The sequence below is a fragment of the Ambystoma mexicanum genome, chromosome 6p, assembly GCF_040938575.1.
Source record: "Ambystoma mexicanum isolate Mex_15411 chromosome 6p, UKY_AmexF1_1, whole genome shotgun sequence".
Taxonomy (NCBI): domain Eukaryota; kingdom Metazoa; phylum Chordata; class Amphibia; order Caudata; family Ambystomatidae; genus Ambystoma; species Ambystoma mexicanum.
The window spans coordinates 1,003,264,968-1,003,291,052 of record NC_090935.1 but is presented as its reverse complement, the minus strand read 5'-3'; the positions used below and the strand labels follow the sequence as shown (position 1 = coordinate 1,003,291,052).

The 26,085-nt window shown below is 46.2% G+C and overlaps 1 protein-coding gene across 1 annotated transcript in view; it reads right to left on the bottom strand.

Annotated features, from left to right (window-relative positions):
- The window catches only part of CCDC192 (coiled-coil domain containing 192), a 963,016-nt gene that overhangs the window by 882,390 nt on the left and 54,541 nt on the right, over positions 1 to 26,085 (bottom strand). The gene's annotated exons all lie outside the window — the stretch shown is intronic.

Below are 26,085 nucleotides of genomic sequence, written 5' to 3'. Positions count from 1 at the left end.
GTTCTATCACAAAAGGACCCAGTAACCAATCAGTTGCATCCCGTGGCATTTTGGTCCCGCAAATTCTCGCCTCCTGAAATCAATTACACTATTACTGATAAGGAACTTCTAGCTATCAAGTCCGCCTTTAAGGCTTGGCGGCATTATCTTCTGGGGGCCCGACACACCGTTACTGTGATTACAGATCACCGAAACCTGCAATATTTGAAAACCGCAAAAGCTCAATCCTCTAGGCAACTCCGTTGGGCACTATTCTTTGCCGAGTTTGACTTCATAATTACCTATCGACCTGGTACAAAAAACAGTAAAGCTGATGCCCTTTCTCGGATGGGAGTGGAAGAACATTTGATCAATCCTAAACCTGTACCTATCATTCCCGAACAAAGAATTCTAGGTGTAATCGCCACACAATCCATAGAGGAAGTTAAGGATAAAGCCAGGCTACTGGTAACTCCAGCAGACATACAGAATTGGCATCTGCAGGGAAAGGACTTTACGGTGAAGGACAACCTATTATATTTCCAAGAACGGTTATACCTGCCCAGCACAGATTTACAGAAAAAGGTAATCTCTTGTTATCACGATTCTTTAATGGAAGGACATCCCGGTATGACCAAGACCTCGGAAAAGATCAAGCGCTACTTCTGGTGGCCGTCTTGGAAAAAAGATATCAGAGACTTTATAATGTCCTGTGGAGTATGCGCCCAAAACAAGAGTCAAAAGGAAAAACCAGCCAGCCTCTTACGCCCTATTGACATCCCACCTGGGCCTTGGCATACGCTTTCTATGGACTTCATCACCGATCTACCTCCATGCTCCGGATACAATACGATCCTAGTAATCGTGGACCTATTCTCCAAGATGGCGCATTTCATTCCACTCAAAGGCTTACCAACAGCAACAACTCTGGCCCGAGAATTTCTCGAAAACATCGTCCGACTGCACGGTTTTCCTTCAGTTCTCATTTCGGATCGAGGTAGTCAATTTATTTCTCATTTTTGGCGAAGTTGCTGTCGGTCGGCTCAAATTGATGTGAGACTTTCGACCAGCCACCACCCTCAAACCGACGGACAAACCGAGAGGACCAATCAAACTCTGGAACAGTATTTGCGCTGCATGCTACAACAAACTGAAAAAACTTGGAAAGATATCCTTTGGATAGCCGAATATGCCTACAATAACTCTGTCCACTCGGGAACTGGGAAGACCCCTTTTTTTCTTTTATACGGTAGTCACCCTCGAACCTCGGAGTTGGATCCACTCCAAGATCTTGGAACACCAGCAGTAAATCACCTGCATTCTACAATCACCCAAGCCTTTAAGGAAGCCGTTTCTCACCTTCAAAGGGCTAAAGAACAATACAAGAAAGGAGCAGACCAACATCGGAAGGAAGCCCCCCAATATCAAGTAGAAGATCAAGTCTGGTTATCCACCAAATATCTACCTCTAAAAGGACCACGCACATTCAACCCAAGATACCGTGGTCCCTATTCCATCACTACCATAGTAAATCCAGTAGCGGTCAAGTTGGACTTGCCCCCTCACATGAAGATACATCCGGTCTTCCACGTCTCTCTATTAAAACCCGTGCAACCTCAAACCCGACTAACTAAATCTCCAAAACCTATTCTAGTTGATGGAGAACTCGAGTTTGAAGTCAAAAGCATCCTGGATTCCAAGATCTCCAAATCTAAACTATTTTACCTGATTGACTGGAAAGGCTACGGTCCCCAAGAAAGATCCTGGGAACCTGCAGAATATGTCCATGCCCCTCGTCTAATCAAAAGATTTCATCGAACATTTCCTAACAAGCCCAAACCCCCGGAGAAGCCCGGTTTGGGAGGGGCCTTGAGGGGGGGTGCTGTCATGATCTCTGCTTCCAAAAGATCAGGACTTGCCCGACTCCCTTGGAAGCAGACCCATAACCCCGGTTCCGAGTGCCAGCCAGTCCCAATTGGGACCTTTTGGACCCTGTCCTGGCGCCAGTGGCACCAGGCTCATAAATGAGAGAAGAAGCAGAGGTGGCTGAGGGGAGCCTGAAAGAGAGTTGATTGTCATCCACATAACATTGAAAATTGGAGCAGAAAGTAGCGATGCGGTGGACAAGAGGTGCCAGGTAGTGGTTGAAGTGTCAGGGAGAGAGGTTAGATACCCCTATAGAGCAATCTTGACTGACCAATCAGCGAACAGTATTTTCAAAACATTCTGAAACAATGTTTTATGATGTGACTCATTTTTCTACTATAAAACACCACCATTTAGTATTGTGCATTGAATGGTTTTTTCAATTATTCCCAATCGCAGTTGCATGTAATACACTTTCATTTTCTTGCTCCTGTGCACTTTATTGACTCATTTGGATTTTTTGGTCTTACCCTACACTCCTCAATGATATTCAGCAATTTACTGTTATGTACAGGAGGAAAAAGGGTAGAGGATCATGGCAGACTATTTCTGTTCTATGCCCCTGGGGCCCCTTATAGAGATCGGAGAGGCGTCTCAATTTTGACCATTTTACCTTGTGTAGTGGTTGAAGTCTTAATATCATGGGGAAGTTGTTCCAGTGCTGAGGGTGTGTACATGGGGGAATAGTATGGGCTGGTGGAGTTAGCAAATCCCCTGGCTCATTTTCTTACTACCAACAGGCTTAGGTCCAGATATCCCTAACAAGGTCACAGTGCGCCACTCCACGGACGGGGCAGTCAATTAATGAATGTACAGGCTTGGAGAGGAAATGTGGAGAGAAGCCTGTGTTTTGTGTGCAGGCAACAGCAGAGGTGGATGAAGCACTTGGGAGGTTAAAGAGATTCAGAACTTTCTTAATAGGGTCAAGGAGTACAAATGAAGTCCAAAGAGGAGACTGGTGCACCAGGTCAGTCTGTGAGGACAGGAGGTGAAATCAGGGTTTTAATGGAGTGGAAGTTAAAGTGGGACCACATTTCCTGGATGTTCAGTAGCCTCAGTATGGCAGCTGAAGCCATGGGGCTATTTAACATTTGTGATTACGATCACCATCAAAAGCAACACTTGGGTTGCAAGCCTTGATGGATTGGGTGAGGAGTGAAAGGGAAATAGGGGACGGGAAAAGGTGAAACGGTAAAAGAAGCTATCTCACTCCTTCCTTTTTTCCAAGAGTTGAGCATAATATTAAATCACATTATATATATGTTTTTGTAGATTTGAACGGGAAACTGATTTGCGCCATGTTACCCGTGTCTTATAATCCAAATCTAAGTTTTTATACCTTTTATTGGGCAAACTGAAAATATTATGTTGGCAATGTGTATTAAAATTGGAGGGTTTGCAAGTGCTTAGCATAAATTCTCCAAAAACAGATAACTTTATAAAATGTTTTGAAGAAGCCCTTAGCTTGCAAAAACACAGAAAGTCCTTGCTAGGTCACAGCTGTTGGGCCTGTGTCGAGAGAATGTATGAAGAGTGTTAAATTAGCCAAGAGCCGCTGTGGGAAGAAAGGTGAAACTAGGGCTGCAGTTCAATTTTAGCCCTAAGTAAATGGCTGTTTTAATAAAATGTATAAATGCTCTCCTTATGAATGTAGCGGAGCAAAGACGGAGAGAGAGGGCTCAGATGGTGTCTTCACACCATGCTGAGTAAAGCTGCAGCTATTAATAAACCAGTATCTCTCTGAGCATATAAAACCAACGCTCTGTCTTGGTGCTTCATGGTGGCCCTTTTGAATCTACAGGAATACGCATGCACCCTCTTCCCTCTCCAGGGCAGCTCTACCCAATGCTGTCCAGTAACTATTGCATGCGTTAACGTGTTGTTATTCTCTCTCTTTACAGATGCGGCATATGAAAATGTGGAGAATTAAGGAATAATACCGCCGGTGGTAAGTTTATTCTAGGAGCTCCGGATTCGAGGCGGGCGTGGCAGAAGACTGGATGCTGGCTGCAGGCACGCGGGCATGACAGAAGACTGGATGCTGGCTGCAGGCACGGTGTGCGTCACGCTGCTGGATGCAGAATGACGCGAAGCATGTGCTGCTGTTCGGGTGTGGTTTAAATAGCCTCCAAAGTAGTTCCAGGTAAGAAGTTCCCTAGAGCCACGCCCGAGTAAAAAATAGTCCTTGTAACAAAATAGTCCCATCCAGGCCTCATGTAGGCTTGGACTCTTTTGCAGCATGGTCTGCATCAGGTAAGTAAAGTCTATGAGCCTGGCGCCTATGGCGCCAGGACTGATTTCTATGATGAGCCTGGCGCCTAAGGCGCCAGGACTGAACCCAGACAGCACCTAGCCGAGGGCTGCTGAGGTTTAAACAAATGTCTGGATGTCTGCTCCCGGAGCCGACGGCCTTGGTCCTGATGCCCGGGGTTAGGCATCATGACAGCACTCCCCCCCAATGCCCCTCCTAAAGTTGTTCTTCCCCCTGGCCCCGGTTTGTCTGGGAAGTTCTGATGGAATCTTTTCACCAACCGAGGTGCATGAACGTGGTCGCTAGGCTCCCATGATCTTTCTTGTGGTACATAGCCCTTTCAATCGATCAAATAAAAAAGTTTTGATTTAATCATCTTGGAGTCCAGGATATTTTTTACCTCGAATTAAGGTTCTCCATCTATCAAGATGGGGTCAGGTGGTTTGGTTAATCTTGTCCCTGGTTGAACTGGTTTTACAAGTGAAACATGAAAGACAGGATGAATTCGCATATTAGAGGGGAATTCCAATTTGACGGCCACCGGGTTGATAATGGCCTTAATGGTGTAAGGTCCCAAATATCTAGGATTAAAAGTCTGAGTTCCCTTCAGAGGTATATGTTTTCAAGCCAGACAAACTTGATCCCTAATCTGGTATTGTGGAGTTTCACTTCTATGTTGATCAGCATTTTTCTTGAATTTCTCTTTTGCTTGTTCTGTGGCTTCCTTAAAGGCTTGTGTAATAGTAGAGTGCAAATGACTAACTGTGGGCATTTCTAAGTGCTGAGGCGAATCGAGTTCTGAGGTTCGAGGGTGATGTCCATATATGGTATAAAAAGGGCTTTGTCCGGTTCCTGAATGTACAGAGATATTGTATGCGTACTCGGAAATCCATAAAATATCTTTCCAATTGCTTTCGGTCTGGTGTAGCATGCAGCGTAGGTACTGTTCAAGGGTCTGGTTGGTCCTTTCGTCTGACCATCGGTCTGGGGATGGTGACTTGTTGATAGCCTCACATCGATTTGTGCCAGTTGACAACATTTCTTCCAAAAATGCGAGATACATTGACTACCTCAGTCTGAAACCAATACGGAAGTGAATCTGTGTAATCAGACAATGTTTTCGAGGAACTCCTTGTCCAGAATCGAAGCAGAAGGTAACCCCTTTAAAGGAATAAAGTGGGCCATCTTGGAAAAAAGATCCACAATAACTAGGATGGTGTTAAATTCATTACATGGAGGTAGATCTGATCTGTAATAAAGTCTAAAGACAAGGTGTGCCATGGTGTAGGTGGAATATCCAAAGGTTGTAAAAGGCCAGCTGGTTTTTTCTTCTGGCTTTTGTTTTGGGCATAAATGCCACAAGACATCACAAATGACTTTACATCTTTTCGCCAAGTGGGCCACCAGAACTGTCTCTTAATTTTCGCTTCAGTTTTTGCGATACCTGGGTGCCCTTCCATCAGGGTGTCATGGTAATTGGAGATGACTAGTTCTTGTATTTCCTTGTGTGGTAGAAATAGTCATCCTTGATAGTAAGGTAGGTCATTGACGACTGAGTAGTCCGGGCCTTTCTTTACCCAGTCCTGCAGGGTTGCAGGATCGAAGAGTTGTTGGATTTTTGAAAGAATATCTTCTAGTGTCTGTAGAGTAGTTATGCCATGAATTCTTTGCTCAGGAATTATTGGCACCGGTTCCGGGTTTGCATATACTTCTCCCATTCCTATTCGGGATAAGGCATCTGCTTTGCCATTTTTGCAGCCTGGTCGATAAGTGATCACGAAATCGAATTCGGCAAAGAACAATGCCCATCGAAGTTGTCGCGATGATTGGGCTTTGGCTGTTTTTAAATACTGCAGGTTCCGGTGATCGGTGATTACGGTAATAGTATGCCTGGCACCAAGAAGATAGTGCCGCCAAGCCTTAAAGGCAGAGTTGATGGCTAATAGCTCTTTATCGGTAAACGCATAGTTTAACTCAGGTGCTGAGAACTTTCTGGACCAAAACGCTACTGGGTGAAGTTGACCGGTTTCAGGATCCTTCTGGGACAGGACAGCTCCCATGGCTAAACTGGATGCATCGGTTTCTACTATGTATGGAAGCTCGGGGCATGGATGCTTTAAGACAGGTGCTGATGTGAATTTCGCTTTCAGCTCTTGGAAGGCCTTTTCAGCCTCTTCGGTCCACGAGAAGCGTTTGTTTTTTCGCAAAAGTGCTGTGATGGGGTGTACAACATGGGAGAAGTCCGGAATGAATCTGCGGTAGAAATTAGCAAATCCGAGCATGCTTTTTACCCCTTTGACTGAACTGGGTGATGGCCACTTGAGAATTGCGTCCACCTTTTGAGAGTCCATTCGGACTCCTTTTGGAGTCAGGATAAATCCAAGAAATTCAACTTCCGTAGCATGAAAAACACATTTTTCCAATTTTGCATATAACTTGTGCTGGCGTAGTTTCTCAAGGACTGCACGTACGTGCTTAACATGGTCTGATTCTGAGGAGGAGTACACTAGAATATCATCTATGTATACGACGACACAGACGTCAATGAGTTCACGAAGGACATCGTTCATAAAATATTGGAAGGCTGCTGGTGCATTGCACAACCCGAAGGGCATCACCTGATATTCGAATAATCCATACTTGGTGCGAAAGGCAGTCTTCCATTCGTAGCCTTTCTTGACACGTACCAGATGATATGCCCCTCAGAGATCTAACTTAGTGTAGATACAAGCATCCTTTACTTGGTCTAGTAATTCGGGCATCAGAGGCAATGGGTATCGGTTTTTTAATGTAATCTGATTTAATGCGCGGTAATTTATGCACGTTTTAAGGTCACCTACCTTTTTTGGCACGAAGAATAAAGCCGAGGATGCAGGAGACTTGGAAGGACGAATAAAGCCATTAGCAAGGTATTGGTCGTAGGTGACGATTTTCAGGTTCGGTGAGGGCATAGATTCTACTGCATGGGGGTTGTCCACCGGGTAGGAGGTCGATTTAACAATCGTATGATCTGTGAGGAGGTAATGTATTGGCCTGTTCTTTTTGAAAAACATCCTGAAATTCTTGGTATTCCTGAGGGAACTGCACGATTGGGTTAACGACACTAGCCAGGCCCTTGTTCAAAGTTTTCTCTGGGTAACAGGTGTGTGCACAATCCGGGAAGGTTATTCTCTTCTCTCGCCAATCTATACAAGGATTATGTGTTTCCAACCATGGCATCCCCAGTATTATCTGGAACTGTGGGGCTTTGATTAAATCAAACACAATAGTCTCTCGATGCCCATCTTGACTCAACAGTGTCATCTCTGTAGTGGAATGAGTTACAGGCCCCGAGGCAATCTCAGTTCCGTCAACTGTGGTGATGACATCCGAAGTGGTCTTTTTGGAAAGAGGTAGATTCATCCTGGAAGCCAATTCATAGTCCACATAGTTTCCTACGGCCCCGCTATCTATGTATGCCCTTACTGTGTGCATACATGATGGCTGCCTGGGATCAAGTAGGACCATTGGGATGATCAGATGCGAGGTCTGAGTGTCCTTCTTTAAGCTCGGCAAGCGGACCTCTATGCTTGTCAGGCGTGGTCGTTTCCCGAATCAGGCTCCGTTTCTTTTATCAGCAACTCCTACCACCTTCTTGGCTGTTTTTGTAGGGCAATCCCGTAGAAAATGTCCTGAGGTTCCACAGTACAGACACAACTGCAACTATCGTCTTCTTTCCCTTTCCTTTTGAGTTAACCCCCCCGATCTGCATAGGTTCAGATGCATCTGTTCCTTTGGGGGCAACGTTGGGTTTAACCAATACAGGTTCGCGAACTTAGCTCGATCAGTCTTTCGGTTCTGAAGTCGGTGGTCTAGCTGGACCACTAAGTCTATAAATTCTGTGCAATCCTGAGGTGGGTTCACAACTTCAGCCAAGTCACCTTTGAGTTCTCCCTGAAGTCCATGATGAAACAACGTAATTCGTTTTTCCTCCGGCCACCCGGTTTCCACCACCAACCTATTGAAGTTTGCAATATAGTTTAACAATCCTGGTTACCTTGTCGTAAGGATAAAAGTTTGTTGTCCAGGGCTTGACCCTGTGAGTGTCAGGGGAATAGTTTTTCCATGCTCCTTTGAAAACCCTGAAAATCCCAGAGAAGAGGATCATCCTGGTTGACTAATGGAATGGACCAATCCGCTGCGCTGTCACCAAGATATGACAATACAAAGGCTACTTTGGCTTGGTCATTTGGAAAGGCTCCCTGTCTGCATAAAAAGTGCAAGCGGCATTGGTTCATAAACACGGCAAACTTTTTGGGGTCCCCAGCAAAGCGTTCGGCTGGAGCTAACGGAATATTTCCTGGTAAAACCACTTGCACTGGATTGCTTGATGAAACGGGGGTTGGGTTTCCCCCATATCCAGGTAGAGGCGTTTGCCCAGCTTGGTTTTGCAGTAGTTGCCTAGCCAGATCATCCGTGCGCTCCTTTGAGACAATCAGTTCTCTCCTGAGGGCATTAATCTCTTGGCGAGCGGCATGTACTTCCGCCCTAACTTCCCTCAATAATTGGGCCAGTTGGTCGGTTTCCGAGGTTTCCATAACACCCAGGTGGGTATTTGTAGAGAGGCTTTGCGTTCTGTTACGCTCACCTGGACCCCACAGGGGTGTCGATCGGACCCGGACAGCTGCGGTCTCCTTCAATGTGATGCGTAATGCAGAGATGACTGTCTGGACTGGCCCGCCTAGTCTTGTCTGCTGGACCCGAAGAAATATTTTCCTGGAAGTGGAGACAGGGATTAACCACCTGTGGGTTTTAGTGATGGCCTCCCCACTGTTCTCGCTCACCCCCACTAATCACCTCTGAAATACCCTTAGTAACCTCACCTTATGTTCGTAAAAGATGTGCTCTCCATCCTGCGTGTCTTGCAGGGGTGCGTAGATACCAGTTACTTCACTGGTTTGAAGGCGTTGGGAGAGTTCCGGTAAGTATTGACTCTAAAGTCCCTGGCGGGATTGGTAAGTATCAAGTTCAAAGAGTTCAATGTGCCCGATGTTCACTCTTGTCCCCTTCCTTCCTTAAATTGCAACTCAGTTTGTGAGAAGAAGGTCTCGTAGCTGCTGCTGGCGTTCAGGTAAGAGTCTGTGTTACCCAACGCTGTCCGGTAACTATTGCATGCGTTAACATGTTGTTTTTCTCCCTCTTTACAGATGCGGCATATGAAAATGTGGAGAGTTATGGAATAATACCGCCGGTGGTAAGTCTATGGTGGTAAGAGATTGTATTTGTTGATTCCCTTGGCTCACCTTGTTTTTTCTTGTGTCCCCTAGGTGCCGGATTACGGCAAAGAAATGATGGAGACAGTGCCGGATCGAAAGATGCTGCGAGAACTGGTGAGTATGGCGCTGTGCTGGAGCTGGTGAAGCGACACAAGCAGGACTGATGTACTTTCCAAGTCCGGAGATGAAATGGTTCCGGAATTAGGTGAGGAATTTGAAATAAGTTTGTTTTCTAACCTTGTCCTTTTCCTCTTCTTTATTGTAGGAGCTCCGGATTCGAGGCGGGCTTGGCAGAAGACTGGATGCTGGCTGCAGGCACGCGGGCATGGCAGAAGACTGGATGCTGGCTGCAGGCACGGTGAGCGTCACGCTGCTGGATGCAGAATAACGCGAAGCATGTGCTGCTGTTCGGTTGCGGTTTAAATAGCCTCCAAAGTAGTTCCAGATAAGTAGTTCCCTAGAGCCACGCCCGGGTAAAAAATAGTCCCTGTAATAAAATAGTCCCATCAAGGCCTCATGTAGGCTTGGACTCTTTTGCAGCATGGTCTGCATCAGGTAAGTAAAGTCTATGAGCCTGGCGCCTATGGCGCCAGGACTGATTTCTATGATGAGCATGGCGCCTAAGGCACCAGGACTAAACCCAGACAGCCCCTAGCCGGGGCTGCTGAGGTTTAAACAAATGTCTGGATGCCTGCTCCCGGAGCTGAGGGCCTTGGTCCTGATGCCTGGGGGTAGGCATCATGACAATCAAATTGATGGGAAGCCCTGTGTTCCAGCACAATGGAGACTAATAATTGATCTCCGAGCAATAAATAAAATTGTAGAACCACAGTATCCAGTGGTACCCGACATGGCTATCAGCTCAGTATTTTACGGTTATAGACTTTAAAAATGCTTTGTTTAGCATTCTGATCCATGAAGACAGTCAGTATTTATTTGCCTTTAATGTGGAGGAGTGGTCCAGCGCCTTCCGTAGGGCCCCCCAAGGTTACACTGAAAGCCCATGTATTTACAGCCAAGCACTGAAAACACAGCTAGAGATGTTCACACCACTACAAATACTACACTGCTTCAATATGTTGATGATTTATAAATAGCTGCAGATACGCTAGACCAATGCATGGATTGCACTGTATGGTTATTACAGTTTTTAGTGCCACTGGGACATGTTATGTTATCAGGATTTATACAGTGCACTATCACCCAGAGGCATCATGGCGCTGGGATATAACATTGGTAAGACAAGAAGCAAAGATTTGAACAGAAGGGTCTTCAGGAGATGTCGAAACTCGTGATGATTAGAGATTTTCCTAAGTGAAGGAGGCAGAGCATTCCAAAGTTTGGCTGCTGCCACAGAGAAAGCATGCTCACCCACTCTGGCTAACCGGGATGAGGGGACAGATAGCAAGCAGGCAGATAAAGACTGAAGAGAGCGACTAGGCAGACAGTGCACACATTTGTCCTGTAGATAACTGGCTCCCAGGCCATAAAAGGCCTGATGCGCCAGGCAAAGAGATTTAAATTCAATTAGTTTAGCCACCGGAAGCCAGTGGAGGGCAGGAAGTACCGCCGTGATATGAGTTCCATAGGGAACATTCCTAACCACCCAAGCAGTGAGATTCTGCAGCAGCTGTAGTCGATGGATCAGTCCTTGGGCTGCACGAGGTATAGAGCATTGCAATAGTCAATGCGACTCAGCACAAGGACCGCGACAACTGGACGGTGGAAGTGAAAAGGGAGCATAGGAAGGACTTTCCTAAGAATCTTAAGATGGTAATGTACGGCTCCGCAGACAGCAACCACCTGGGCATCCATGGAAAGTGTTGATGAAAAAATAACACCCAGATTTCTGGAAGCAGTGACCGGTGAAGGAAGAATACCCAGTGACGGAGGCCAGAAAGCAGAGGTCCACAGTGAAGGAGAAGGAGGGGCACCAAGCACTTGGATTTACGTCTTTATCGCCACTATGTTGCAGCCAGTTCTGGCTCATCCAACTTCAACGGCCGCCAAGCATTGGCTAAGGTGCGATGACACCTCAGCCTGGTCAAGATCAAGGCGGACGAGGATCTGGGTGTCATTGGCATAGGCGTAGCAGCGGAGGCCGAAGGAGTGGACAAGTCTCACCACCGGCTGCCTATAGATGTTAAACAGCAATGCCGACAAGGCAGAGACATTGGGAACAACACCACAGAAAATGGAACAAAGTGCTGACAAAAAAGGAGGAAGAGAAAAAGTCTGGCTACGATTTGCAAGGAATGGGCTAAACCACACAGTGTCCTTAAAGAAATTGCAGGTTTGCAAATCTCAGGTCACCAATTTAGGACATTTGTTGTCAAAAGGAGAGTGTAGACTACACCCACAGCGCATAGAGGCTATAATGAAAATACCTGTTCCTATCACACAGAAAGATGTCAGAGGTTATTTGGGGATGATTTCATTTTGTAGGGAATGGATTCGCAATTTTTCACTTTTAGCAAAACCGCTGTTAGAAGTAACACTGAGCAGCACCTCGTTTCCCTTGCCATGGACTGCTGCTCAGCAAGAGAGTTTTGATGTTCTAAAATTTGCATTGTGTAACTCACCTACATTGGACAACCCCGAATATACTAAAACATTTATGTTGTTTGTGCATGAAAAGCAAAGCTGTGAGTTATCTGTGCTAACTCAACAACAAGGAGGTAAAAACAGACCGTGTGCATATTTTTCTTCTACATTGGACCTAGTGGCAAAAACATTCCAAATTATTTAAGGGGTGTGGTGGCTGAAGCCATTTCTATGAAACGAGCCGATGCCATAATATTACGACACCAGGTTACATTGTCTGTGCCAAATGCAAATGATATTTTATCGAACAGAACTAAAACACAGCACCTGACAAATGCCGGATTGACTAGATATGAGCTGACCTCATTGGCTCCAAATATTGTCATACAGTCATGTAAAATGCTAAATCCTGCCACATTGCTACCCCTCCCATCGGATGAATAAAAAGTAATGCAATACTGTATATTAATAACAGATGAGGGAACAAAGGGACAGGTAGACTTGATGGATACTCCAATTGTCAGACCTGATGGTACACTATATACAGATGGTTCATGTTTTAAATTACCAAATGGTGCTACCACAGCAGCATATGCTATTACAAAATTGAAAACCATCATTGAGGGTTGTAGGATATCTCAGCATTCTGCCCAGGCAGCTGAAATTATTGCCATTACTAGGGATTGCAAGTTAAGCTCTGGTCTTGTAGTTAATATCTTTACAGACAGCAAATATGCATTTGGAGTGGCTCACAACCTTTGCCGCTTATGGGCTGAGAGAGGACATTTTACCTCAAATGGAACAAAGATACAGCATGGTACCTTCATTTCAAATGTATTGTATGCACTGACCCTGCCAAAGAAATAGGCTGTTATTAAATGTAACACCCATAAGGCCATTGAAACGATATAGGGAGAGGTAATGGTTTTGCTGACCAAATTGCAAAGGCAACTGCACAGTCCCCTGTATCACCTGTGTATATTACACACATGATGCAGACAGATCATATTGTATTTGATAATACCCTTGAGGCAGTGCGAAACATTCAGACTAAGGCCACTAAGCAAGAGCTACAGGATTGGAAACTGCATGGGACATGTACAGATGGGTGTTGGGTGGATTCACGGAATGAACATAGATGGAAGTAACCGAATAAATATATACCACTATGCCCATGGTCCAATTCATGTAGGAGCAGATGGTATGTTTAGGGTGCAAACCACAGTTTATTAAGGCAAGCAGCAATTGCGTATATTGTAGAAACTGTCATGTTTGTGCTGTTCATAATATTAGCAAGGGAGAAGGTGCACCAAAAGTACATTTTAGACTGCCAGAGTTCCCTTCTAAGCCCTACAAAATGGACTTCGTTGAATTGCCTCCATTTCAAGGAAAGAAATATGTATTAGTAGTAGTACATATGTGCAGCTAAACCTTTCTCTTTCACTGACCTGGCTATCCTTGACTTATGGGTCTCCCACTAACCAGCTTGTAGTCTCTCATGTATTTTTTATATGTGCAAGTCCTGTCTGTGAGAAACCTGAAGGTGTCTCCCTGACTAGTCCCCAGGGATCTGTCATTCATGTGGCCGGGACCCGGCCATCACTATTGGGTCGAGTTCCTGGGGGTGGGCCAGTGAGGGAGGATCACCTGCATGGGGGGGTCCTCAGGGAGTGGAAGTGGGACACTGACGGGTGAGATGTGGCATCCCCCTACTTATAACACCTTTTCCCCATCCTACCACGTAGGATACACACCAACTCTACCCCCCCTTTTCAGACACAAACACTTTCGCACACCACAAAAGACAATGGACAAACACTAGAGCCGTTTACCTGACATGTCCCAACACAAGGGTCAGGCAAATTCAGGTAATTGACCAGAATCACACACACCTGACGGCCCTTTCCCTTCCCCACAGGGATAAAAGGTGGAGCACAAGAGCACACTACGAGCAAGGCAGACTGCATGACGAGACAGCTATCAAAACACAGCAGTTCAAGAGGAGGAGAAAGGCGGCGAGACTCAATAGGGTCACAAGGAGAGAAGTGACCTTGCCCTTTCTGACCCCGACCTGCAAAGCCTCAGTTGAAGGAATCGTTAGACCGCAAACAATAGCCAGCGTGTGTTGCAGCACATGTCAACGGTACACACAGGATGCCTACACTGATAAGCATGACAGAGAGAGACGCCTGCTACCTTGGTACTGTCCTTGACTCCAGATACAAGAAAAGCCAAGCGGTTCATCACAGCCGGTGAGTTGTGTGTAGAACCGATAAGAAACTGAACTGTGTTGAATGAAAGTCGCAAAGTGGCAAATTAAGAAAAGTTCAAAGAACTGTTAACATAAACTGAAAACCAGCGCCAGGGTGGTCTGGCATCATGTGGGTGCTCACTCGAGAGACTCTGGTTGATTCCACGGTTGTTGAAACTACCGATGCCAGAAGGCCCTGGAAGAGCCACAAGGAAACGGTCAAAGTGGTCATGCAGGTGCAAAACCCTGTGTACAGTCGAAAGTCTTTGACCTACATGTAATTGGAAAGCTAAGGGAGATGAATCCCACATAGTGAGAAAAGAGAAAGAACTGTGTGATTGAAAAAAGTTGGCAAGAGTGAACCCGACAGAGGGATGCAGATGAAGTGGGGCAAAGCCTGAAGTCCCATAGAACAGTGTGTTGACAAGAGTGAAGCTGACAGAGGGATGTCCACAGTGAACTGTTAAAACGAAATTAAGATTTGTGAATGCCAGAAGGGAAAGTGAGTTGACAAAAGCCTGTGGGATGTTTTTACCCATGCATCCAAGCCCTGCCATAAAACTGTGCATTACTGGCTTTGAAAACATCATGATGGCCAGAACTCCCCAGAGAGTGCACAGGGAAAACATGAAGAATAGGCTGCCACCCATTTTTGCCTATGCTGTGAGCACAGGAGGGCACTGCCTAAAACCACCATTGGGCTACACACACAGTAGCCTGAAACCATTGGGAATGGCAATGCCGATTGCCAAAAGCAACCCAGAACTGTGGGGAATTCATTTTCTTAATGTCAAAATGGATGCAATAATGGTGCTCACCACTATCAGAAAGCCGGCGTTTTAAAACCACCAGACTTTTGTGTAAAACTGAACAAATGAACCCAAACCAGGCCAAGGAAAGACTTGCTAAGAGGTGGATACAACGTAAAACTGTATTCTGAAATGACTTGAAGGAAGTAATTATTTAATGTACATATAAAAAATAGCTGGGGATGTCAGCAGTTTAAGGGAAATTGTATTTAAAACCACTAAAATCGAAATGTTTAAATTAAATGAGTGACCTACTTTTGAGTGTAACATAGTTTGCAACTGTTGAAATGTCATAGTTTTGAACTCAGAATCAGCATTCTAGCTGCATGTGCGAAAATTGTAAGTTGGATTTGAATGTAGAAAACTGGGAACTAAAGTGACATTTAGCTGAATTCTGCCTGACAACTACCCCCGACAGGAGTTGAACTGGCTCAACAACTCTTCCCAGGCCTGGCTGCATCCTGCTGCCCCCACCAAAAGGAGGTGACACCTCTCCGATTGAATTAGGGGAGTGGTACCTGGGGACGACATGAAACTAAACAAAGCCCTGTCCTGGACTCAGGCAAATTTTATATTGGGGGGGGTCGTAAAATGGCTTCCTCTTGGGAGAAACTGGGAGGGGCAGTGCCTGTGAGAGCCAGCTGAGCTTGGGGGAAGTGGATAAACCAGTTATTCCACCATGTGATGTGGGAAACCACACCCCTTTGGGGCCAGAGCATGATTTTAAAAAGATGGATAATTCACAGTGCGGACTTGTCAAAATTATATAAATAACAATCATTCTTGTGATTTTTCTGTGCACATTTTAAGAGGTGTTAGGACCCTGTGGTATGTTCTTGGGCATAGTAGCGGAAAAAAAGGTTGTTACTCCAAATGTATGCATGTTAAAAATCTGACACTTTATCATCTGAAACCCATATCCCTGGTGCACATTTGTATAAAATCTGGAAAGGTTTAGAGGTCGTTATCTGGATGAAAAGGGGAGAATTCTATCATAAGTGGACACAACATCATACAAAGACAGGGATCAGATGGTTTGGTGCTACAGAAAATATGTTTACTGGACCTATAATATTACAAAAATGGTACATAGATAAATATGTGTTTGGGTCAGAAATAGATTTGTGTGCAATTTGACAAGGGGAGGTTCCTCTGACCATAAAACCTACAGCATCACTCTGACACTCCATTTCTTTCCCCCAATCAAGGGTGAGAGGAAAGCTTGGCCAATGATAAGCGAGAGGGGCAGGCTTAGCTAGGCCCAGGCACACACCCATTTTCAAAACACATAAAAAGGAACATTGAAACCCAGGTAGAGACATTCACTTTCCACTTTCTTGCGGGACGCTTTTTCGGGAGACTTCAGACTTCACATCCAGAGATCCAGACTTCAAATCCATCAATCTCCAGAGACCAGAAATTAACTCCAGAATTTGTAGCAGAGAGGCCTGAATCCACAAGCTGAATCCTCTTCAGCAGGCCTCAAAACCAACCAAACTATTCAACAGCCGACGAGCTGTTTGAATTCTTTGCGAAGAACTTTTGCAAGAACCTGTAGCAGTATCCAGAAAGCAGTGCTGTATCCGGAACCGCTAGCAGAACCGATAACAGAACCAGAGACCCAGAGACCAGATCGCTGTGAAGAACCGCTAGCAGAAGTCCAGCCAATCCTGACTCGATCGGTGATGAAGTCCTCTCTATATCTGTAATGCTCACCTGACTCCCACGGAGGCGCTGGTCTAGTCTGGGTGGCTGTGGCCTCTTCGAGCGTGATGCGCAGAACTCGGAACACCGACTGAACAGGACCCTCAAATCTTGCTCGTCTGGCCCATAGGAATATCCTGCTGCAGATGAGAAAGGGGATTAACAGTCTGCTGAATAGTGTTTTTGCTCCCCCCTTACCCTCTTCGTTCTTCTCCAACTTCCTCCGAAATCCCCGGTTGAAGCTCACCTTATGGTTTGAAAGGATGAACTCTCCATCCTGCTTCTGGTGCAGGGGCGCGTGTTTGTCTAGTTACTTCACTGGTTTTCAGAATGGCGCTGGCAAAATCCCCTTGACTTTTCCGAGCGGAACGCCGTAAGTATAAAGATTACAAAAGTTCAAGTGTTGAGCCTCCTTTTATGTTGCCTTCCTAACCTGTGATCTGTCCTTTATTTCAGGTGCAGAATGAAGGCGATGCGTTGAGGGATTGAATTGCCGATGGTAAACTCAGGTGAGTTAGCGATGGGGGCGATCCCTCTTAATGTCTTTATATTCCTCCAGAAATGTCTTTTGTCCTTTCCCCATAGGGGATGGGGTGCGGTACCTGCCAACAAAGCGGCGCCGACCCGAAATGAGGAATGATCCACCAACAGAGGACCGGTAAGTGTTATGGCGGAAAATTAGGCTTTCCTCATATGTTCCTTCTGCTCACCTTTTGTCTCTTCTTCTCTCCCCTAGGCGCAGAGATGTGGCGACCGGTGCAGACAGTCGCGGTGGAGCCAGAAGAACTCCCGAGGATAGGTGAGTGAAGCGCGGCGCTGCATCGAGCAATGCAGTGCTTTTGTCACGCCCCTACGTTCCATGAACACATCTCACAATACAGCTCCCACTATCTCCACAAAAATACATGCCAAAACACGCTCTCCCCTGCAGGTCTGCCGGCAAGGAATGGGATATAGTCAACGACGCCGGTTCTTGCCATCTCAGCGTTGGTTTCCATTCCGGCGGTGGCAGTTGCCATGGAGACGCGCCACAGGTATTCTACAACGTCTCCGTTGCCGGCACCTGAGAGCTCCTCCTTTAGCACGTTCGATCACGTGACGGATGATGAGAGTCATGTGATCATCAGTCAGCGTTCAAAAGGGACGCGCTGACTGCCCTTCAGCGCTTCACAGCTGATCCTGTTGGGCGCATTACGGTCTATGGATTCAGATTACTACCTCTGACTGATCTTGGACCATGATTTTGGCTTCTTCCTTCACGGTACCGTTGTTTGGAACTATTTTCTACTGGATTTGACCACATTTCCGTCCCTGGATTGCTATTGGATTGCCCTTTTGTTATGAACTATGTTCTTGGATTACGCACTTTTCAACTGATTGACTTACGTTTTCTGGCTTCTACGTAAGGTGGTGATTTCATTCATACTAAGTGCTTTACCAACCTGTCATCTGGTCATCACCCTTGCCGGCTGCCTCCGACAAACATCTTAACACCATTATTAAGTCCCGACCAACTCCTAAGGCTAAGCCTTATTCTAGACTTATTACACATTCATATACAAGTCTGGGGTTCTGTGTTTATGACCTAACTTCGTGTTTGCCTTACAGTGGTCATAGGGGGCACCTTCCGGCATCTTCAGGCATTCCTGGTTGCGGCTGACGAAGATTACCACCTGTGGCCTCAAGGACTGCTCGGGCAGTATTTTCTTGTTTGCTCGAGTGGTACTTGGGGACGGAGGTTTCATCGGCTACACGACCATCAAGTCTTGACAGCTTTTAAATGAAAGTCTTTTCGCAGGAACGCTGGCGTGAAGGTTCCGGATGCAGGTAAGAAGTTTGATAAAATTCTTGGTTTTCACCTTTCTCTTCTCTTCTTTCCTTACAGGTTTTCCAGGATCGAGGCGGGCATGGCTGGAGACCAGATGCAGGAGCAGACACAGTGAGCGTTCAGCTGCTTAGATGCAGAACAACGTGAAGCGTGAGCTACTGTCTGGGCGTGGCTTAAATAGCCCCCAAAGTAGTTCCAGGTAAGTATCCTTCCCTGGCCACGCCCGAGTGGAAAAATAGTCCCGATGAAAAAATAGTCCCTTTCAGGTCTCAGGGAGGCCTGAATCTTGCAGCATGGTCTGCATCAGGTAAGTGCACAAAACACCTTCTTTTATGAGCCTGGCGCCTATGGAACCTTTTTACCAGCCGAGGTGCATGTACGTGGTCGCTGGGTTCCCAAGACCTTTCCTGAGGCCCGTACCCTTTCCAATCAATTAGATAGAAAAGTTTTGATTTTGAGATCTTAGAATCCAAAATGTTCTTCACCTCGAATTCAGGCTCCCCATCTATCTGGATTGGTTCTGGTGGCTTTATTAATCTGGTTCCTGGTTGCACTGGTTTCAAAAGTGACACATGAAAAACGGGGTGAATCCGCATGTTAGATGGTAGATCGAGCTTGACTGCCACTGGGTTAATTATAGCTTTGATCGAGTAAGGGCCCAAATACCTTGGATTAAAAGTTCGGGGTCCCTTGAGCAATAAGTGTTTGGTAGCCAACCATACTTGATCCCCTATTTGGTATGGAGGCGCCTCACTAAGATGCAGATCCGCATTCTTTTTGTATTTCCCTTTTGCTTGTTGCAAATGTGCAGTTGCATCCTTGAAGGCTTGAGTTATCGTGGAATGCAAATGATCCACTGCGGGCATTTCAAGGCTCAGAGGTGAGTCCAGGTCTGAAGTACGAGGGTGATGTCCATATAGGGTATAAAAGGGGCTTTGTCCAGTTCCAGAGTGTACCGAATTATTGTATGCATATTCGGCCACCCATAAAATATCCTTCCAATTACCCTCCGATTGGTGCAACATACATCGTAGGTATTGTTCAAGGGTCTGGTTCGTTCTCTCCGTCTGACCATCGGTCTGTGGGTGGTGGCTGGTTGAGAGTCTTACGTCGATTTGTGCCAGTTGACAACACTTTCTCCAAAAATGAGAAATAAACTGACTTCCCCGGTTGGAGACTAGTATGGATGGGAATCCATGCAAACGGCTGATATTTTCGAGGAATTCCTTGTCTAGGACAGAAGCTGAAGGTAATCCTTTCAACGGAATAAAATGGGCCATTTTGGAAAATAAATCCACCACAACCAGAATAGTATTGTATCCATTACAAGGGGGCAGGTCCGTGATAAAATCTAGTGACAAGGTGTGCCAAGGTGCTGGTGGAATGTCTAAAGGCTGCTGAAGACTGGCGGGTTTTGTCTTTTGGCCTTTGTTTTGGGCGCAAACTCCACAGGACATCACGAAAGATTTAATATCCTTTCGCCAGGAAGGCCACCAGAATTGTCGTTTAATTTTTTCCTCAGTTTTGGCAATGCCAGGATGTCCTTCCATCAAGGTATCATGATGACGGGAAATAACCAGTTCTTGCAATTCATTTTCTGGCAGAAATAAGCGTCCTAGGAAGTAAGGTAGTCCATCGTTGACCGAAAAGTAAGACCCCCTTTGGATCCAATCCTGCAAGGCTCTAGAGTCCAGGAGTTGTTTTACCCATGCTTGAATGTCTTCAAGGGTTTGTAAAGAGGTTATCCCCAAAATTCTTTGTTCGGGAATTATCGGCACAGGTTCTGAGTTTGTGTCTATTTCTCCCATTCCTATTCGAGATAGTGCGTCCGCTTTGCCATTCTTACAGCCGGGACGGTAAGTGATTACAAAATCGAACTCAGCAAAGAACAAAGCCCATCGAAGCTGACGTGACGATTGAGCCTTGGTAGTTTTTAAATATTGTAAGTTTCGGTGATCAGTGATCACGGTGATGGTATGCCTGGCGCCAAGAAGATAATGCCGCCAAGCCTTAAAGGCGGACTTAATGGCTAATAATTCCTTGTCGGTGATTGCATAATTTACCTCAGGCGGCGAGAACTTTCTGGACCAAAATGCTACGGGGTGCAGTTGGTTGGTTTCAGGGTCTCTCTGAGACAGGACAGCTCCCATGGCTAAGCTGGACGCGTCGGTTTCAACTATATATGGGAGATCAGGACGCGGGTGCTTCAAAATAGGTGCAGATGTGAATTTAGCTTTCAATTCCTGAAAGGCCTGTTCGGCTTCCTCGGTCCATTCGAAGCGTTTATTTTTCCACAAGAGTGCAGTGATGGGTTGTACCGCACGTGAAAATTCCGGGATAAATCTGCGATAAAAATTGGCAAAACCAATCATGCTTTGGACACCTTTCACCGAACTAGGTGATGGCCATTTGAGGGTGGCATCCACTTTTCGTGAGTCCATTCGGACCCCTTTAGGTGTCAGGATGAATCCAAGAAACTCAACCTCGGTGGTATGGAAAACGCACTTTTCCAGCTTTGCAAACAGTTTGTGCTGGCGCAATTTCTCAAGGACGGCCCTGACATGCTTTCTGTGATCAGATTCCGAAGAGGAGTACACAAGAATGTCATTGATATATACGACAACACAAACATCGATGAGTTCCCAAAGGACATCATTCATGAAGAATTGGAAGGCAGCAGGCGCGTTGCACAACCCGAAAGGCATCACCTGGTATTTGAATAATCCATATTTTGTACGGAAGGCCGTTTTCCATTCGTCGCCTTCTTTTACTCGCACCAGATGATAAGCCCCCCGGAGATCTAACTTGGTGTATACGCAAGCGTCCTTCACCTGGTCAAGGAGTTCAGGGATCAGAGGCATAGGGTAACGGTTTTTAACAGTTATCTGGTTCAATGCGCGGTAGTCGATACAAGTTCTAAGGTCGCCTTCTTTTTTGGGCACGAAGGACCAAGCCGAGGATGCCGGAGACTTTGACGGGCGAATGAAACCATTGGCTAGGTATTGATCTAAATATTGTCTCAAATGCAGATTCTCAGGTTCAGTAAGGGCATAAATCCTGCTACAAGGGGGTTGTGCACCGGGCACCAGATCGATTTGGCAATCGTACGATCTGTGGGGAGGTAACGTGTTGGTCTGTTCCTTTTGGAAGACGTCCTGAAAGTCTTGGTATTCCGGAGGTAGTTGCATGGAGACAGAGGTTACAGACGCTAGACTAATCTTCAGATTTTCTGGGTAGCAGGTTTGTGCACAAACCGGGAAGGTTATTCTCTTCGCTCGCCAATCAATTCGAGGATTATGTGTCTCTAACCAAGGGATTCCGAGAATAACCTCAACTGTGGAGCCTTGATTACATCAAACACAACTGCCTCCCGATGGTCGTCCGGACCTATGAGTGTCAGCTCAGCAGTGGAATGTGTTACCGGTCCAGAGGCAATTTCGGTTCCATCGACTGTGGGGATGACATCTTTGCTGGTTTTAGGACGCAGAGGGAGGTTAATCCTAGAGACCAATTCATGATCCACATAATTTCCTATAGCCCCACTATCGATGTATGCCTTTATTGCATGCAACCGCTTAGGCTGTTCCGGATCTACGAGGACCATTGGCACAATGAAATACGAGGTCTGAGAGTTAGTTTTCAAGCCCGGCAAGCGGACCCCTACGCTTGTCGGGCGTGGTCGTTTCCCGAAACAGAGTCTTCATGGTTTTTATCAGCGGCTCCTACCACCTTCTTGGGCGGTTTTGCCGGGCAATCTCGTAGAAAGTGTCCACAGGACCCACAATAAAGACATAATTGCATCTGCCATCTTCTTTCACATTCTTTTTGAGTTAAAGGTCCTTTAACCCCTCCGATTTGCATAGGCTCAGAGACATCAGCACCCTTGGGGTTAGCGTGGGTCTTGACCAACACCCGGGTCTCAAACTTGGACCGATCTGCTTTTCTGTTTTGAAGTCTGTGATCCAATTGGACCACTAAGTCTATATATTCTGTGCATTCTTGGGGCGGATTTACAACTTGGGCCAGGACATCTTTAAGTTCTCCGCGTAGACCTCAATAAAATAACGTGATTCTTTTATCCTCTGGCCACTCAGTTTCCACAATTAGTCTATTAAAGGTTGCAATGTAGGATAGGAGGTCCTGATTGCCCTGTCGCAGGGATAGGAGTTCGTCATCCAGAGCCTGCCCCTGAGAGTGTCGAGCAAATAACCTTTCCATGCTTGCTTGAAATCCTTGAAAATCGCGGAGAATCGGGTCATCTTGAGTAACCAGTGGAACTGACCAATCGGCAGCACAGCCGCTGAGATATGACAATACAAAGGCTACCTTGGTCTGGTCATTAGGGAAGGCCCCAGGTCTGCATAGGAAGTGCAAACGACACTGATTCATGAATACGGCGAATCGTTTGGGGTCCCCAGCAAAGCGTTCGGGTGGGGCCAGCGGCATGTTTCCAGGTAGATTAATCTGCACAGGGTTACTGGGAACCACAGGAGCGGGGTTCCCCCCGGAACCGGGTAGAGGAGTGTGTTCAGCTTGACTTTGCAAAAACTGTCTAGCCAGGTCATCAGTTCTTTCCTTTGATACAATCACTTCCCTCCTGAGAGCATTAGTCTCTTGACGAGCGGCGTGTACTTCGGCCCGTAATTCCCCCAGTAGTTGGGCCAACTGATCAGTCTCAGAAGTGTCCATAGCGCCTGGGTGAGAATTTGTAGGAAGGCTTTGCGTTCTGTAACGCTCACCTGACTCCCACGGAGGCGCTGGTCTAGTCTGGGTGGCTGTGGCCTCTTCGAGCGTGATGTGCAGAACTCGGAACACCGACTGAACAGGACCCTCAAATCTTGCTTGTCTGGCCCGTAGGAATATCCTTCTGCAGATGAGAAAGGGGATTAACAGTCTGCAGAATAGTGTGCTTGCTCCCCCCTTCCTCCCTTCGTTCTTCTCTAACTTCCTCCGAAATCCCCGGTTGAAGCTCACCTTATGGTTTGAAAGGATGAACTCTCCATCCTGCTTCTGGTGCAGGGGCACGTGTTTGTCCAGTTACTTCACTGGTTTTCAGAATGGCGCTGGCAAAATCCCCTTGACTTTTCCGAGCGGAACGCCGCAAGTATAAAGATTCCAAAAGTTCAAGTGTTGAGCCTCCTTTTCTGTTGACTTCCTAACCTGTGATCTGTCCTTTATTTCAGGTGCAGAATGAAGGCGATGCGTTGAGGGATTGAATTGCCGATGGTAAACTCAGTTGAGTTAGCGATGGGGGCGATCCCTCTTAATGTCTTTATATTCCTCCAGTAATGTCTTTTGTCCTTTCCCCATAGGGGCCGGGGTGCGGTACCTGCCAACAAAGCGGCGCCGACCCGAAATGAGGAATGATCCACCAACAGAGGACCGGTAAGTGTTATGGCGGAAAATTAGGCTTTCCTCATATGTTCCTTCTGCTCACCTTTTGTCTCTTCTTCTCTCCCCTAGGCACAGAGATGTGGCAACCGGTGCAGACAGTCGCGGTGGAGCCAGAAGAACTCCCGAGGATAGGTGAGTGAAGCGCGGCGCTGCAGCGAGCAACGCAGTGCTTTTAAATGAAAGTCTTTTCTCAGGAACGCTGGCGTGAAGGTTCCGGATGCAGGTAAGAAGTTTGATAAAATTCTTGGTTTTCACCTTTCTCTTCTCTTCTTTCCTTACAGGTTTTCCAGGATCGAGGCGGGCGTGGCTGGAGACCAGATGCAGGAGCAGACACAGTGAGCGTTCAGCTGCTTGGATGCAGAACAACGCGAAGCGTGAGCTACTGTCTGGGCATGGCTTAAATAGCCCCCAAAGTAGTTCCAGGTAAGTATCCTTCCCTGGCCACGCCCGAGTGGAAAAATAGTCCCAATGAAAAAATAGTCCCTTTCAGGTCTCAGGGAGGCCTGAGTCTTGCAGCATGGTCTGCATCAGGTAAGTGCACAAAACACCTTCCTTTATGAGCCTGGCGCCTATGCCGCCAGGACTAATGTCCAACATGAGCCTGGCGCCAACGGCGCCAGGACAGAGTCCAAAGAGCCCCTATAAGGGGCCGCTGGGCTTTTACCCGGGGGCATGATGCCTGCTCCCGGGGGTGCTGGGCCTGGCCTGGTGCTCCGGGGGTAGGCATCATGACAATATCACTTCTAAGCCATCAAAAAGAGTGTACCACTGTAACATTATCCATTGTTGATCACTATCATCCTCACAAGTGTGCTATCAAATATTAATTTACTATAAAAGTGTGATAGATATATATTGTTTAATTTTCAAATAAACCTTTTAAATTTGCAAAACAAACCTACTTCTTGGCTCAGCGGGGTCCAGGGGATTCTGAGAGAGGGGTGTTATATAAGGTTTGTCATCCAGAGTAAATGAACTGGACATAAAAATACATCAATAAGGGCTTCCATCAGCGTCCCAGACTAGGCATTGACTTAGCTGTAGTGTTGAATTGAAGTCGCTTACAAGCCATAGTAAACACAACAGCGGCAGGCACACATTTGCGAAGGGTCTGAGCCTGGAAGAGGGTGATTCTGGGGTGAAAAGACATCACCCAACACAAAAGCAGAAATGTACTTTTCTTTATTATTTTATACACATAAGGCCCTCAGAAACATGAGACTTTTTGTAGAAAAGAGACTTAACCACCAAAGGTCCTGATCGCTGAGAGCAGAACTGGTGTCTCGTGCTGGGAAAAGTCAAGTGTCTGCTTTGCTCAGAAGTCCCGCTTTGTCCAGTGCTCAAAACGTGGGGAAGGGAGACCCTCGGCTACCGGATCCTGACTTATCATTTGTGAACACTTCTTTCTTTCTTGTGCACCTTATCCCACACTCTTTTTGTATTTAGTTGTAAGGGTTGGCAATATTTCTTTTTAGTATAGGCCCTTTTTATTTGACAAAATGCCACTAGGACTGCCTTATTATTATTTGATAGTCATAGCTTGCTCCCATCCTATATTTAGGTTTAGATTAGGCATTTTTCCAACCCACCTATACAGTTTAATAAACACCCTTGGAATGTGATCACTTGTGTCTGTGTTTACTGTTGCTACCATGAGTTCCGTGCATGTCCCAGCGCTATTATGCCTAATGGCTGTGTCTATGCGTTATGAAAATAAATAAAACTGCTTTGAGCACTGCAAATGTGTTAGTTAAGGAATATGTACCGCGATTTGGGTTGCCACACACAGTTTGGAGTGATAATGGTGTTCATTTTATTAATACCATTATGGATTTTGTATCTAAGGCATTAGGCATCAGGCAGACATTTCACGCTATATGCCATCTGCAAGCAGCTGTATAGGTAGAGAGAATACATTTGACTCTAAAAAAATAAACTTACAGAAATCTGTGCCACTAGCACCCTAGGATGGGTAGATGCACTTCCGTTAGCATTATTCTAAATGAGAAATATTGTGCATTCAGGTGTTGGATTAACTCCTTACGAAGTAGTCATGGGCCGGCCAGCTAATGTGTGCGGTGTGCCAAATCCAAAGAATTTAAGTACTGTACCTTACCCTTTGTTGATAGATTACTGTAAGGAGC